Raw genomic sequence first — 16,765 nt, 5'->3', positions numbered from 1 at the left:
AGGACTATTTGATTCTCTGTAGTCTAACTTCTTGAGTTCTGTGTATATATTAGATATTAGTCCTCTATAGGACCTTTTCCCAATCTGTTGGTTGCTCTTTTCTCCCATTGACAGTATTCTTTTCCTTACAGAAGCTTTGCAATTTTATGAGATCCCATTTGTTGATTCTTGATCTTATAGCATAAGCCATTGGTGTTCTGACAGGGAAATTTCCCCTGAGCCTATGGTTTCAAGGCTCTTCTTCATTTTCTCTTCTATTAGTTAATATTCACTTATACCATACATGTCCTTTTGGGTCGAGTTAACTCATTCAGGTTGATTTTTTTTAGTTCAATCCATTTGCCTGCCAATCTCATGTTGTCCTCATTCTTAATAGCCGGGTAGTATTCTATTGTGTAAATGAACCACATTTTCTGTCTATATTTTGGTTGTTGGACATCTGGGTTGTTTCTCACTTCTAGCTATCTCAAATAAGGCTGCTATGAATATAGCGGAGTATGTGCTTCTGTGGCATGGTGGGGTATCTTTGGGTTATATGACCAAGAATAGTATATTGGGTCTTTAGTTACATCAATTTCCAATTTTCTCAGGAATCTCCAGACTGATTTCCAGAGTGGTTTTACCAGTTTGAAATCCCACCAGCAATGGGCGAGTGTTCTTCTTTCTCCACATCCTCCCTAACATGTGCTGTCTCCTGAGGTTTTGTCTTATTCATTCATTGGTGTCAGGTGGAATCTGAGGGCTGTTTTGATTTGCATTTCGGTGATCACTAAGGACTTTGAACATTTCTTTAGGTACTTCTCAGCCATTTGAGATTCCTCTGCTGTGAAATCTTGAATTAGTTTTATACCTCATGTGATGGTTTGTATATGCTTTGCCCAAGGAGTGGCACTATTAGGAGGTGTGGCCTTGATGGAGTAGGTGTGTCTCTGTGGGTGGGGGCTGAAGACACTCATCCTTGCTGCCTGGAAGTCAGTCAAATGGAAATGTAGATCTCTCAGCTCTGCCTGCACGATATGTGCTTAGACACTGCCATGTGTCCATCTTGATGATAATCAACTGAACCTCTGAGCCTGTTTTATGTCAGCCACAATTAAGTGTTGTTCTTTATAAGACTTGCCTTAGTCATAGTGTCTGTTCACAGTAGTAAAATTCTAAGAGAGAAGTTGTTACTAGAGTCGGATATTCCTGTGACAACTTGACCATGTTTTTGGAAGGACTGTGGAAGGTCTTTGGAGCTTTGAACTAGAAGAGACATTGGGATGTCAAGAGCTCTGTAGGTTGCTCTGTAGGAGTTTGTAAGATAATGTAAAACAACGCAGGCCTGACTTGTGAAATTTCAGAGGGAAGATTATCAGGGCTGTTGCTATTATAATTGTGAAAATTCTGTGGTTTTGGTTAGCTGGTGCTGAAGAATCAGCTGTGGTCAACAAGACACCAGAGCTACTAAAGTGAAAACTTGGCACTACTGGGACTATTGATGCTGGTTAGCTGGAACTAAGTAATTAGTGGTGCTTAAGAAGGGACTAGCATCATTGAGGTAAAATCTTCTTGGAAGTGTTTTCTGAGAGCACAAAGAAGCTGTATTCCAGATTCTGTAGAAGAAGCTGTAGCCAAGGATGTACCTCATGCTACAGCTGGACTTGGTAATGTGTAAGAGTCACCCAGGTAGTACTGGTTTTGAAGGTGTGAAGGGAGTCATGAAGAGCAACTGAGGCTTGGCACCGTGAGAGGCCATGGAAGGACATTGATGAAGGTGCAGCCTCATTTCCAGTTGACCAGTTGACAGCCCAGGACTGAAGGGGTCATGTAAAGGATTTGAAGTTTGGCACCATGAAGGGAGCCTATGAGTTGCTGTTAGTGAAGCCTAATTGCAGCAGAAGACTCCAGTGTATTGGAGATGCCAGTGCGATATGATGATCTCCAAGAACAGTAGTGTCAATGGAGTGGAGGAACTTGAGCCTAGAATGCTACAGAGGACAGAGCTGCAGAACTGACAGCAGTCCTCAGAGGAGCCCAGAAAATCATGAGTCAATCCCAGACAGAATTTGATTTTGCTTTTGATTATGATTGTACCCTGAACATTTTCCCTTTTGAAGGAAGAAAGTATTTTAGTGGAGCACACAGCTTGAATTGTAAGGCAAGCCAGTAATCTGTACTCCTCCAAAGCCTCTGTATCATCTCTCTCCTCTAGATTCCTAGGCTGTTTTAGATCCTTTCCTGACTTCCTTAAGTAACGAACAGTGATGTGGAAATATAAGCCAATAAACCCTTTCTTCCCCATGTTGCTTTTGGTCCTGGAGTTTCACCAGGTTTAGTGCTTGCAGATTATTGGCTTCCTCCTTATGGCTTGCTCAGCCTGTATATTTATTTGTTTATTGAACCTAGGAATATGAACCTGGAAATAGCCATCCTACATCAATCAGTAATTAAGAAAATGTCCTACACATTGCCCTATCTGGGGATCCATCCCATATACAGATATCAAACCCAGATAATATTGCTGATGCAAAGGAGTGCATGCAGACAGGAGCCTGATATAGCTGTCTCCTGAGAGGCTCTGCCAGAGCCTGACAAATGCAGAGGCAGATGCTTTCAGCCAACCATTGAATTGAGAGCAGGGTACCCAGTGGAGGAGTTACAGAGAGGACTGAAGAAGCTGAAGGGGTTTGCAATCCCATAAAAAGAACAACAATATCAGCCAACCAGACTCCCTAGAACTCCCAGGGACTAAACCACAATCCCAAGAGTCCACAGAGATGGAACTATGGCTCCCTTGCATATGTAGCAGAGGATGGCCTTGTAGGGCATCAATGGGAGGAGAGACCCTTGAACCTGTCACAGCTCCACATCCCAGTATAGCAGAATGTCAGGGCTGGGGGAGTGTGGATAGGTGGGTGGGTAAGTGCCTTCATAGAAACCAGGAGATAGCAGGTTTCTGGAGGGGAAACCAGGAAAGAAGATAAAATTTGAAATGTAAATAAAAAATCCAATAAAAGAAAAAAATGTCAAGAATAAAAGGAATTCAAAGTTTCAAGTAATTTTATTATAATATATTGTTTTAAGTGTTTTCATCAGTTGTAGTTACTCTTTTACTACAACTAATTACAAAAGTATCATAGATATGTATATGCAGTGAAGAAAGCATAGATAAAGTTCAGCACTTTTTTTTTGTGATTGTGTTACCTCACTTAGGATGATATTTTCTAGTTCTATCCATTTGCCTGTGAATTTCATGAAGTCTCTGTTTTTAATAGCTGAATAATACTCCACGGTGTATTGTATATTTTCTGTATCCATTCCTCTGTTGAAGGTCTCTGAGTGTAAGTTTCATGGATAAGAAAGGACTTACATATATAGGAACTTAACAATCAACAAAAATGTAATATAAAAGAAATATATACCTGATGGTATATTACTTACTTTTGTACTGAATAATTTTATTTACATTTCAAATGTTATTCCTGTTCCCAGGTTACTGTCCATAAACTCCCTATCCCATTCCTTCTCCCTCTTCTTCTATGAGGGTGTTTCCCCACCTATCCACCCACCCCTTTCTGCCTCTTGGCTCAGACATCCCCCTATACTGAGGGGTCAGCCATGGCAGGACCAAGGGCTTCTCCTCACATTGATGCCCAACAAGACTATCCTCTGCTACATATGCAGCTGGAGCCATAGGTCTGTCCATGTGTACTCTTTGGATGGTAGTTCAGTCCCTGGGAGCTCTGGTTGGTGGTTACTGCTATTCTTATGGGGTTGCAAAACCTGTCAGCTCCTCTGATCTTTTCTCAAACTCCTCCAATGGGGACCCTCTCCTCAGTTCAATGGTTGGCTGCTAGCAATTGCCTCTGTATTTGTCATGCTCTGTCAGAGCCTCTAGGGGACATCTATATCAGTCTCCTATCAGCATGCACTTATTGGCATCAGAAATATTACCTTGGTTTGGTAGCTGTATGTATATGGGCTGGATCCCCATTTGGAGCAGGAACTAAATGACCATTCTCTGCTCCAAATTTTGTCTGTCTAGCTCCTCCTACGAATATTTTTGGTCCCTCTTCTAAGAAGAACTGAAGGATCCTCACTTTGTTCATCCTTCTTCTTGAGCTTCATGTGGCTATAGACTGTGCCTTGGGGAATCTGAGCTTTTGGGCTAGTGTCCACATATCAGTCAGTGCGTACCATGTGTGGGTTTTTTTTTTTTTGTGATTGTGTTACCTCACTTAGGATGATATTTTCTAGTTCTATCCATTTACCTATGAATTTCATGAAGTCACTCTTTTTAATAGCTGAATAATACTCCATGGTGTAAATGTACATTTTCTGTATCTATTCCTCTGTTAAAGGGCATCTGGGTTCTTTCCAGCTTCTAGCTATTATAGTTAAGTCTGCTATGAACATAGTGGAGCATGTGTTCTTGCTATATATATGTTGGAGCATCTTTTGGGTATATGCCCAGGAGTGGTCTAACTGGGTCCTCAGACAGTAATATGTGCAATTTTCTGAGGAAATGCCAGATTGATTTCCAGAGTGGTTGTACCAGCTTGCAATCCCATAGTGGAGGAGTGTCCCTCTTTCTCCACATCCTCCACAGCATCTGCTATCACCTGAGTTTTTGGTATTAGCCATTCTGACTGGTATGAGGTGGAATTTCAGGGTTGTTTTGATTTGCATTTCCCTGCTGACTAAGGATGTTAAACATTTCTTTAAGTACTTCTTAACCATTCAATATTCCTCAGCTGGTAATTCTTTGTTTAGGTCTGTATCTCATTTTTTTTAAATAGGATTATTTGATTCTCTGGAGTCTCACTTCTTGAGTCCTTTGTATGTATTGAATATTAGCCCTCAATCATCTGTAAGATTGTTAAAGATCTTTTCCCAATCTGTTGGATATCATTTTGTCCTAATGGCAATGTCCTTTGCCTTATAGAAGCTTTGCAATTTTATGAAGTTCCATTTGTTGATTCTTGTTCTTAGAGAATCAGCAATTGGTATTCTGTTCAGGAAATTTTCCCCAGTGCCCATGTGTTCAAGGCTCTTCCCCACTTTTTCTTCTATTAGTTTGAGTGTATCTGGTTTGATGTGGAGGTCCTTGATCCACATGGACTTGAGATTTGTACAGGGTGATAAGAAGGGATTGATTTTAATTCTTCTACATGCTGACCTCCATGGGAAGCAGCACCATTTGTTAAAATGCTATCTTTTTTTGACTGGATGGTTTTAGCTCCTTTGTCAAAGATCAAATGACCATAGGTACGTAGGTTCATTTCTGGGTCTTCAATTCTATTCCATTGATCTACCTGCCTGTCTCTGCACCAATACCTTACATTTTTTATTACTATTGCTATGTAATACAACTTGAGGTCAGGGATGGTGCTTCTCCCATTAGTTCTTTTATTGTTGACCATTGTTATTACTATCCTGGGTTTTTTATTATTTCAAATGAATTTGCAAATTGCTTTTTCTAACTCTATGAAGAACTGAGTTGTAATTTTGATTGCTTTTTGGCAAGATGCCATTTTTTACAATTTTAATCCTGTCAATCCATGAGCATGTGAGATCTTTCCATCTTCTCAGATATTCTTCAATTTCTTTCTTTAGAGACTTGAAGTTCTTGTCATACACAACTTTCACTTTCATGGTTAGAGTCACACCGTGGTATTTTATATTACTATTTGTGACTACTGTGAAGGGTGTTGCTTTCCTAATTTCTTTCTAAGCCTGTTTATCCTTTGACTAGAGGATGTCTACTGATTTGTTTGAGTTCATTTTATATCCAGTCACTTTGCTGAAGTGGTTTATCAGGCTTAGGTGTCCTCTGGTGGAAATTTTGGGGTCACTTAAGTATACTATCATCTGCAAATAATGATATTTTGACATCCTTTTTTCCAATTTGTATATATATTTTTGGTCTCCTTCTGTTGTTTGATTACCCTGGCTAGGACTTTGAGTACTATATCGAGTAGGTAGGGAGAGAGTGGGCAGCCTTATCTAGACCCTGATTTTAATGAGGTTACTTCAAGTTTTTCTCCATTTAGTTTGATGTTTTCTATTGGTTTGCTGTATATTGCTTTTACTTTGTTTAGGCACGGGCCTTCAATTCCTGAACTTTCCAAGACTTTTAACATGAAGGTATGTTGAATTTTGCCAAAAGCTTTCTTAGCATCTAATGATCAGGTGGCCTTTTTTATTTGAGTTTGTTTACATAGTAGATTACAATGATAGATTTCTGTTTATTGAATGATCCCTGCATCCCTTGGATGAAGACTACTTGATTATGATGGACGATCATTTTGATGTGTTTGGATTGTGAGAATTTTATTGAGTAATTTTGTATCAATATTCATAAAGGAAGTTGGTCTGAAGTTCTCTTTCTATGTTGGTTCTTTGTGTGGTTTAGGTTTAAGCTTAATTGTGGCTTCATAGAAGGAATTTGGTAGTGTTCCTTCTTTTGCTATTTTTGTTTTTTGGTTGGGAGACTTTTAATAACTGCTTCTAGTTAAGAGTTATGAGCCTGCTTAGATGGTTTATCTGATTTAACTTTGGTACTGGTATCTGTCTAGAAAGTTGTCCATTTAATCCAGATTTTCCAGTTTTATTGAATATAGGCTTCTGTAGTATGATCTGATGATTTTTTGAATTTCCTCAGATTCTGTTGTTATGTCTCCCTTTTCACTTCTGATTTTGTTAATTTGGACACACTCTCTGTGCCCTCTTGTTAGTCTCACTAAGGGTTTATCTATCTTGTTGATTTTCTCAAAGAACCAGCTCTTGGTTTTGTTGATTCTTTGTATAGTTCTTTTTATTTCTACTTGGTTGATTTCAACCCTGAATTTGATTATTTCCTGCTGTCTACTCCTCTTGGGTGTATCTGCTTCTTTTTGTTCTAGAGCCTTTAGGTGTGATGTCCAGCTGCTAGTGTACACTCTCTCCAGTTTCATTTTGGAGGCACTCAGTTTTATGAGTTTTCCTCTTAGCACTGCTTACATTATGTCCCATAAGTTTGGGCATGTTGTGCTTTAATTTTCATTAAGTTCTAAAAAAATTCTTTCTTTATTTCTTCCTTGACCAAGTTATCACTGAGTAGAGCATTTCTCAGCTTCCACGTGTACGTGTGCTTTCTGTTGCTTTTGTTGTCATTGAAGATCAGACTTAGTCCATGGTGGTCTAGTAGGATGCATGGGAACATTTCAATCTTCTTGTATCTGTTGAAGGCTGTTTTATGACTGATTATATGGTCAGGTTTAGAGAAGGCACCATGAAGTGTGGAGAAGAAGGTATATTCTTTTGTTTTAGGATGAAATGTTCTAGAGATATCTGTTAAATCCACTTGGTTCATAACTTCCATAAGTTTTTCTATGTCTCTGTCTAGATTCTGTTTCCATGGTCTGTCCATTGCTGAGAGTGGAGTATTGAAGTCTCCCACTATTATACAATATGTGCTCTGACCTTTAGTAATGCTTTTAGTAAGTTTTTTGAGTACATTGTAGCTGTCTTCAGACATTCCAGAAGAGGTTATCAGATCCCATTACAGGTGGTTGTGAGCCATCATGTGGTTGCTGCGAATTGAACTCAGGACCTCTGGAAGAGCAACTCTCTTCAGCCTGTAAGGTTTCTTTTATGAATATAGGTGCTCTTGCATTTGGAGCACAGATATTCAAGACTAGAGAGTTCATCTTGGTGGATTTTTGCTTTGATGAATATGAAGTATCCTTCCTTATCTTTTTTGATAAATTGGTTTAAAGTTGATTTCATTTGATATTAGAATGGCTACTCCAGCTTGTTTCTTCGGACCATTTGCTTGGAAAATCTATTTGGAGTTCTGTTGGTTTCTTGTATGTTTGCGGTCATCTCTTTCTTTAGGTTAGGAAAGTTTACTTCTATAATTTTGTTGAAGACATTTATTGGCCCTTTAAGTAGGTAATCTTCACTCTCTTCTATACCTATTATGCTTAAGTTTGGTCTTTTCATTGTGTCCTGCATTTCCTGGATGTTTTGTTTTAGGAGCTTTTTGCAGTTTCCATTTTCTTTGATGTTTGTGTCAATGTTTTGTATGGTATCTTCTGCCCCGGGGATTCTCTCTTTTATCTCTTGTATTATGCTGGTAACGTTTCTGTCTGTGATTCCTGATCTATCTCCAGGATTGTCTCCCTTTGTGATTTCTTTATTGTCTCGATTTCCAGTTTTAGATTCTGGATGATTTTGGTCAATTCCTTCACCTGTTTGCTTGCTTTTTTCCTTTAATTCTTTAAAGGATTTTTGTGTTTCCTCTTCAATGGTCTCTACTTGTTTACTTGTGTTGTCCTGTATTCCTTTAATGGAGTTATTTATATCCTTCTTAAAGTCCTCTATCAATCATCATTAGGTGTAGTTTTAAATCCAAATCTTGCTCTTCTGGTGTGTTGGGGTATCCAGTATTTGCTTTGGTGGGATTACTGGACTCTGATAATGCCAACTAGTCTTAGTGTCTGTTGCTTATATTCTTGAGCTTTCCTTTCTCCATCTGGTTATCTCTGCTGGTAGCTGGTCTTGCTACCTACGACAGTGGTTTAACCCTACTGTAAGCCTTTGTGTCAGTACTGCTGAAGACTGGCTTTCTCCCAGTAGGATCTGGTACAGAGTGTAGTTGGATTGGGTCAGCTCCAGTTGTAGGCAGAAACAGGAAGGATCCTGTCCCAGACTGCTCCTAGGTTCCATGTCCAGAGGTCTCTGGGGGTGGGGGGTTTCCTCAGAGCAGAAGTGGTTGTCTTACTTTTGCTCTCAGGTATGTCAGTAGTCCTGGAGACTGGCTTTCAGCTCCAGGTGCAGGCAGAAACTGGAAGGATACTGTCCCCGATTGCTCCTAGGTTTCTGTATTCAGAGGGTTCCAGGCTGCTTCCTCTTGTGCCCGTAGTGTGAGCAGAACTGGTAGTCTCCCCTATGCTTTCAGTATTGTCCCCACTTCTGAGAGTCCTAATCTCTCTCCATGGAAACTGGGCACAGAGAGCTGTGGAACTGGGTTAGCTCTAGGTGCAGGCAGAAACATGAAGGATCCTATTCCACACTGCTCCTTGGTTCCTGTGCCCTGAAGGCTCCAGGCCATTCCTGGGAGGAGGAGTGGTGGTCTTACCTCTGCTCTCAAGTGTGTCAGTGCTCCTGGAGACTGGCTTTCAGCTCCAGGTGTATGCAGAAACTAGAAGGATACTGTCCCTGAGTGCTCCTAGGTTTCTCTATTCAGAGGGTTTCAGGCTGGTTCCTCTTGGGCCAGGAATGTGAGCAGAACTGGTGGTCTCCCATGTGCTCTCAGGATTGTCTGCACTTCTGAGAAAGCAGCTCTCTCCCCACAGGATCTGGGTACAGAGATCTGTGGGACTGGGTCAGCTTTGGGCGCAGGCAGAAACCAGAAGGATCCTGTTCCAGACTGCTCCTGGGTTCCTGTGTCCTCAGGGCTCCAGATGGGTCCCTGGGAACAGAAGCAGTGGTCTTACCTCGGCTCTCAGGTGTGTCAGCACTTCTGGAGACTGGCTTTGAGCTCTGGGCACAGACAGAAACTGGTTCATATTTACTTTTTTGTTGCTATGATAAAATTCCATGACAAAATGGACATGCTAGGAAAGAAAGATGCTTTTTTTGTTGTTTTGTTTTGTTTTTGTTTTTGTTTTTTTTTTTTTTTTGCTTACAGTTCCAGAATGGATATAGTCCTATGATGAAGAAGGTCTAGTATAGTAGGACCATGAGGTTGGCTTGTATCTGACAGCATGTTTCAGATACTCAGAAGAAACTGAGAAATAAAGAGAGCAAGAAATGGTGCCAGTCTGTAAAACCTGGAAACTAGCCCTCTATAATGGGCCTACCTCAGCCAAGCTCTACCTCCTACAGATCTGTTACCTCCCTGAACAGCGCAGCAGCTGGGTACCAAAACGGAAGCCTATGGGGGACATAGGGCACAAAAGGTATCCCCTCTAAACCTTCAGCAGAGTAAACCGTTTGAAATAGAACCTTCATCTGCCCAACAAGGAGGGGAAACTCAGGCAAAGCTTCACTTACTTCCTTGAGAGAAATCCTTTCTCAAACAGGACACACGTGTCTATGGGCTCTTCAGTCCTGTCATTTGTCAAAAATCTTGAGTAAACACGAGAAGAAATAAAAGAAGTACAAAAAGGAAGGAAGGAAGGAAGGAAGGAAGAAAGAAAGAAAGAAAGAAAGAAAGAAAGAAAGAAAGAAAGAAAGAAGATGCCCGACAAGTTTGCTTACGACTCTATCATATGGAATATAGAAAACAATGATTCTAACTAAGACAGAAATAAACTCAATTGCTCTTTTACCTACAAGTAGACCAGTCTGAATTGCTGGTTTTTGTCTAGTAATTTGGTTCAGCATGCTTTCTACCAAGAGGGGCACCATAGGATAGCTATAAAAGGTTAAGAATGCCACTCCAGGGGAGAAATAAATTGGGCTGGACACTAAATGTAGCAAATAGGTGTAAAGCTGGACACTTTTTTTTGGATACAGTTTTTCCTTCAAAACTGCTTGCATTTCTTTTCTGTCCTTTTATCTGAGGTAATGAATATGTTTGATAGTGAGGTGTGTTTGTTAAATTTTCACAAAGTCTTATTTTATAATTCATTGTTACAGTGTGTCTTTATGTTGGGTAATCAAGACCATTAAACTGAGAGTTTGCTTATTAAGTCCTCCTGTTGTGTTGTTCTGTTATGTGTTGCACACTTCTTCTGATTTTTCGTTATAGAATTATTTATTCCTTGCACCTTCCAAGTTGTAGTTCTCCTCTACAGACTGAAGCTTTCCTTTTCTTACCATCAGCAGACCTGGATTGAAAGGGAACAAATTGCTTAAATTTAGTTTTATCATGGAATGTTTTTCTCTGTCAAGTGTGATTCAAATTTTTACTGGATATAGTAGCTTAGGCTGTCACCTTCCATTTTTCAGAGTTTGAGGAACATCCATCTGGCTCTTATGACTTTCAGAGTTTCCATTGATAAGTCAGGTGCTATTCTAATAGGTTTGTCCTTAGATGTTACTTGGTGTTTTTCTGTTTTAGCCTTTAGTTTCCTTTCTTTGGGATAATTAGTGTTTGGAATATTACATGTTGGAGAGTATTTCTATTTAGTGTTCTTAATATCTATTTTATTACTTTTTAATACATACATGCACACACACATATATATTTGTGTATAAATAAATATATTTGTATATAAATGTTTCCTGTATGATTTTTTTAAAATATTTTCCTTGCTTTTTATCTAGTTTTCTTCTTTTTCCTCCATCCTTATTTTTCAAATATTTGGTCCCTTCACAGTGTCATAGAAATGTTTTCTCAAAGTTTTATGCGTGGAAATTATCTATCTATCTATCTATATCGATATAGATATAGAATCTCCTGTGATCCTTTTTTCCATGCTTCTAATTTTTGGGTGAGACTTACCTCTGAGGGTTTGCTTGGAAATACCAAATTTTTCACTTCTAGTTTTATTTCATATTTGCTTTTATTTAGTGGATTTATTCCTTTGTAAATTCTATTTTCATGTTTTGAAGGTTTTCTTTAGTCCATTTAACATTTTGTTTGTGTTTTCATGTGCTTAATTGAGGGATTTACTCATATCATCTTTAATATTCTTGAATATATTCAGAATTATTCCTTTCAAGTCCTTCTTTTGTGATTTCACTCTATTTCATTTCACAGGGTCTACCATAACAAGGTTACTGGTTAGCATGGTTATAAATGTTTATTTCTCTGAGATCTAGGCATCTGAAATGTTGAGGTTTGAAATACCTCTTGTTGTAGTTATCTGGTTTTCTCTTAGTTGGTCAGTTGTTTTATTGTTTGGTAGCATATTCTTTCGGGATCCTAGGCAAGTATAGCAGCTGTAGGTCCCTGGTAGAAATGGATTCTCTGGGTCAGCAGGTGACTGAAAAGAGTGAAAATGTTTTAGGAGGAAAGGCAGATAGGAGTGGAAGGAAAACTTAAGGAGACTGGGTCATCACCAAAAGGTGGATTTCCCAAAGTACTCCCAAGCAATGGAGGTGAGTTGAGAAGAAAACTTTCTTCAAGCTATAGGGCTAAGAGCAAGTCTGGAGATTTGACCTTTCTTTAATGTGCTTTAAAAAATAATCAATTAAACTCAGCTTCCATCCAAATTTTACAAAATTCTACAAAAATTTCATAAAAGTCCACTGAACACAGCAGAACTATTCATATTACTCTCTTGAGGCCCTAGTCCACTTGGGGGTAAGTTCTAACATTTATTAAATAATTTAAAAATGAATTTGTTGTCTGGGGAGGCTTTGATAACTATTGAACATTTGGTCCCTTAGCTTCCTTATTAGCTGAACAAAAGCCAAGACCAGTTCTATGACATTTTAAGAAAGAAAAGTAATAGCATTGACACTGGTTCCTCAAGCATAAATTTATCAGAAAAAACAAAAAGCCAACCAAACAAACAAAAATGAGGAAAGAGCGGCATCAAGAGAGAATTTACTGTCTTCATCACCTACCACAAAGTAACACTTTATTACCCATGCTCCATTGCATTTGTCCCATGACAATTAATAATCCCAATTCATTAAAGGTATAAATATCAGATGGAAGGTGTCACTAAAGTTCATCTTATGGGTTGTTTTTAAAGTTAATCATCCTTCAGACCTTGATTTTGTTGGAAGTTACATGAAGAGTTGCTGTAGGATATTCCCTCAGTGGTATTTTCATGTATATTTTTCTTTTTTATATTTCATTTTTTATTGATAGTGACAATAAAAATTACATATAGACTAATTACTTGTGATCCCTTATAAATCTTTAAGGCTGTTTCTCTAACACAATTTGCACTTCAAAGTAATACAACGAACTAAACTTTTAGAAGACAATTAAAAATAAAAATACATTAAATATATAAGACGTGATAGGATATTGAGATGGCTTACAAGTGGTATTTACACATTCTGATTATAACAATGTGTAGACTTTTACAAGAAGCTGGTAACTAAGGAGTTCCTAAGAAATCTTAGATTTTGTATAGTTAATGGCCAGATTAACAATGTCTCAAGTCCGAAAGCCCTTAAAATGTTCTTCCAGAGTCCACAAAAGCAAGCAGAATGTTGTAAAAAATATTCTTCGTTGCATATATCTTTTAAATTAAATTTGAGACTATTCAGTATGCCTTACATAGATACCATTAATTGAGGATCACTGAGGTCTCCAGGGACTATCTTTTCACCTCTTCACAGCTTGGATCTGATCTTGAAGCCAGTCCATATCTTCTTGCAATCTTTCTTCTTTGCTGACGTCACTAGCACAGATATGCCACGGCTTATCTTTAATAGTCTCTAAACACAGCAACTGAGACACTTTCATGGAAGTCACTGCGTCTCTAAGATCCATTTTGTTTGTAAAGAACAATATTGGAATTCGACGGTGTTTAGTGTCTGGGTGATTTAGAAGGGTATCAAGCTCTTCTTTGGCCATAACCATTCTTAATTAATCACTACTCTCAATGACAAAGATAATGGCTTGTCCATCTTTATAATAGTGTTCCCAGAGATTCCTGTACCTTCCTTGACCTGACATGTCAAATACTGTAAAAGACAAACTGGACGGTTTGAATTTCTCTATGTTAAATCCTATGGTTGGGACCATATCTTGAGCTTGAGCATTTGAGGGTTTCAGTTTATTAATGATTGTTGTTTTCCCATTATTATCCAGCCCGAGCATAAAACATGAACCTCCTTCTTCCTCACGCCAAGTAAACCTGAAAGTCTGTCCAGCAATCCCATATTGCAGCTTAAATATTTAAACAGCAACTGATCTTTGACGCCGATCCAAAGGCCAAAGGGCCGACAAGGACAGGAAGGGACACACTCTTGCACCCGTCTCCGCGGTGGGATCTTCCCCAGGAAAAGGTTACCCTTTCCCAAGCACAGCGTCTTCTACAAGTTGGGGGTACCGGCGCATTCACCCGGGATGGGAGCATGAGTGGCTGAGCAGGCTCATGTGTATTTTTCTATGGTGTTTTAAAACTCAAGGTTTTTTTTTAAAACAATTCAAAGAATTTCTCTATCTACAACATGGACTAGATTTAGAATAATTATGAACCTTACAATTCCCTTAAAAGAAAGGAGTTCATTCCTGCTATTATGGGCTTGATCAGAAACCTATTGCCAGGGAATTCATAGGCTCTAAGAGTGAAATTAATGCTTTGTATTACTAGATGGGAATTGTCAATCTGCCTCCAAAATATTTATGTTTATACCCACAGTTCTTGTATATATTCATAGACTTGTTCAGAGAAGATTGAGTAACATGGCAGAAAAAAAAGAAGAAGAAGAAGAAGAAGGAGAAATAACAGACAGGGATACCGGGAAACATTGTCCAGGAACTCCATGGTTCCCTTACCTTCATGGATTTACTATAGCTGTAGCTGTCTACACAGGGTCTGTGCAAGACTCAGCCTGGCAACATTCAGTCATGATAGGAGAAGAGGCTCAGTGGGCTAGGTCACTCTTAAGATGGCAGTTGGTGGCTTCTGGAGGGGGAGTTACCTTTGTCTTCAGCAGTATAGATGTGGGAGAGCGGCTCATGCTTTAGTGAATATCATTACAAACGTGCCTGTGGGAGTAGCTCTGACTACAACCAAATGAAAATTGATAAACTAAGTTTGGCTGATCATTTTCTTGGAAAGTAACTGTTTTAGAAACCGTTGTTAAAATTTCTCTTAGTATTTGCTTTAGTTGCTTTTAAACAAATTATACCCAAGAGAAATCTCAAATTCTTTTATTCCAAAAATACTACTTTCAGTGGAAATATAAATATTTTCTTAAACACACAGTTTTAATCGAGAAATGTCCTGGAATAATCCCAGCAGTGTCTTTTCATCCTATCAGGGTCAGGTGATTTCAATACTTCATTACCAATCTCTCTGAAGTAAAACAGTCATGTATCTAGTATTGAGTGTCAGCCTTTTGGGATCTTCATCAACTTATCCCCATTGGTCCCCAAACCTGTGAGGAGAGGACTACAGATAACAGATTCCAAGGGGAGTACTACATATAACAGATGCATTCTGTGTGTTCTCAGCACTTATTTATTTTATTTATCCAATTCTTTAACAGTGAGAAATTATTTTATACCTATTTTTGGGTTAAATACAAATATAGTTCAGATTGTTCTTAATCAAATACTATCCACCATTGATGCCTAAATAATAATTAATTGTGAAATTATTCAAAAGGCTTTATACACATATTTGACTATTATCCTAACTTACTGAAGCAGAATTGCTTCTTACGATTGCTAATTCTAAATCATTTCTTAGCTTAAAAAGGAAAATATTGATTGCTAGTTTGATTTGTAGAAGTCAACATATAATTTCAACTCTATTCCTATAGTAGGCTAAAAAAACCCACAATGGAACATGCTTGTTGGATGTGATAAGTAAAATGCAATCAATATGCATTTTTACAAAAAGGAATCTTGTAACATCATAAATATACAGAATTTGGTACTAGGGTTTGGGATATTGCCGGGATAGGCCTGACCTTGTTTTTGTTTGAAGGAATATGCAATATTAAATGTAATTATGGTAGATAGTGACCTTAGGGAAAGATCCCACTCAACTAAGCTTATTGTTTATGGGATTGCAATTGAACAAGGAATAGTTATATTGTGTTTAGGTGTTATTACCTTATTAATGCTTACATTTGGACTTTGAATCTGGAATGAACTAAAATCCAAAAATAGAAGGCACACCTGTGATCCAGATATTGAGGTTGCAAGACAAAGTCTTTTAATCTCTATCTTGAGAAATTAGGTCCTGGCATTGTGATACACACATTTAATTCCAGGAGACAGAGTCAAGCAGATCTCTGAGTACAAGGCCAACCTAATGCAGAGCAAATTCCTAGTAGAGGAAAACTTAGGTCCAGGCTTGTTGTTATCCATCTTTCCTATCAGAACTCAGGGGATCTCTGAGTTTAAGGTCAGTTTACAGATCCTCCAAGCTTAGGCAGTCAAGTGTTGGGTATTGGTTCTAGTGCTTTGATATAATCAGGAATCTACATGTCCAAACACTGAAGGTCCTTGTTCCCAATTGGTTCTTGATCTATCAATAAAGATGCCAGTGTACAATAGCTGGGCAAAGGGAGATAGGATAGGACCCTTAGATTTGTTTGGGCTAGGATGCAGGAGAGAGGAGATAAAAGGAGAATTGCCATATTTCAGAAGGAGATGAATCATATTTAGAGCTACAAGAAAGAAAATCATCTGAAATGTAGACAAGAAGGAATATAGCCCCCAAAAGGGATGCCTAGAAGTGTCATCTTGGGGAGCAAAGACTAGGGGATAGCCAGAGGGACCAGGACAGCAAAGACAGATCATAGATTTAGAGGGTATTGAGTTAGGAGTACTTGAGGGAAATCTATGGTCGCTGGATGGAGGATTAGAAATACTCAGCTTTTGAGCTAGCCAAGGCATTTCAAAAATAAGACAATGTATGTGTGTCTTGAATCCAAAGAGTTTCTGGGTAGGTGGGTAGCTAGGAACATGTTACTGTCTGGGAGCTCAAAACAGTGTAGCTAAACTCACTGCTACAGTGAAGGATGTAATCGAACAAGGGGCATGTTCTCAGCCCTAGCAAGCAGCAGAACTCAGTAACTTATGGCTCTAGATTTAGAGTCAAGAATAGAAGGGGTTACTGGGACAAATAATGCTGGTGAACTGTAGCTAAAAACTTACCAGGAATTAAGATGATAGCAGCATCACTGAGATGAAATCTGGGAA

General features: G+C 38.7%; 1 pseudogene; it reads right to left on the bottom strand.

The window, feature by feature from the left end:
- Positions 1–13,196: 13,196 nt before the first annotated feature.
- Arl6-ps1 (ADP-ribosylation factor like GTPase 6, pseudogene 1) lies at positions 13,197–13,805 on the bottom strand (annotated as a pseudogene).
- Between the last annotated feature and the right edge of the window lie 2,960 nt (positions 13,806–16,765).

The sequence above is a fragment of the Rattus norvegicus genome, chromosome 5 (genome assembly GCF_036323735.1).
Source record: "Rattus norvegicus strain BN/NHsdMcwi chromosome 5, GRCr8, whole genome shotgun sequence".
In the NCBI taxonomy this organism is placed as follows: domain Eukaryota; kingdom Metazoa; phylum Chordata; class Mammalia; order Rodentia; family Muridae; genus Rattus; species Rattus norvegicus.
Note: the sequence above shows the minus strand (reverse complement) of the source record. Positions and strands in the feature narration are given on the sequence as shown.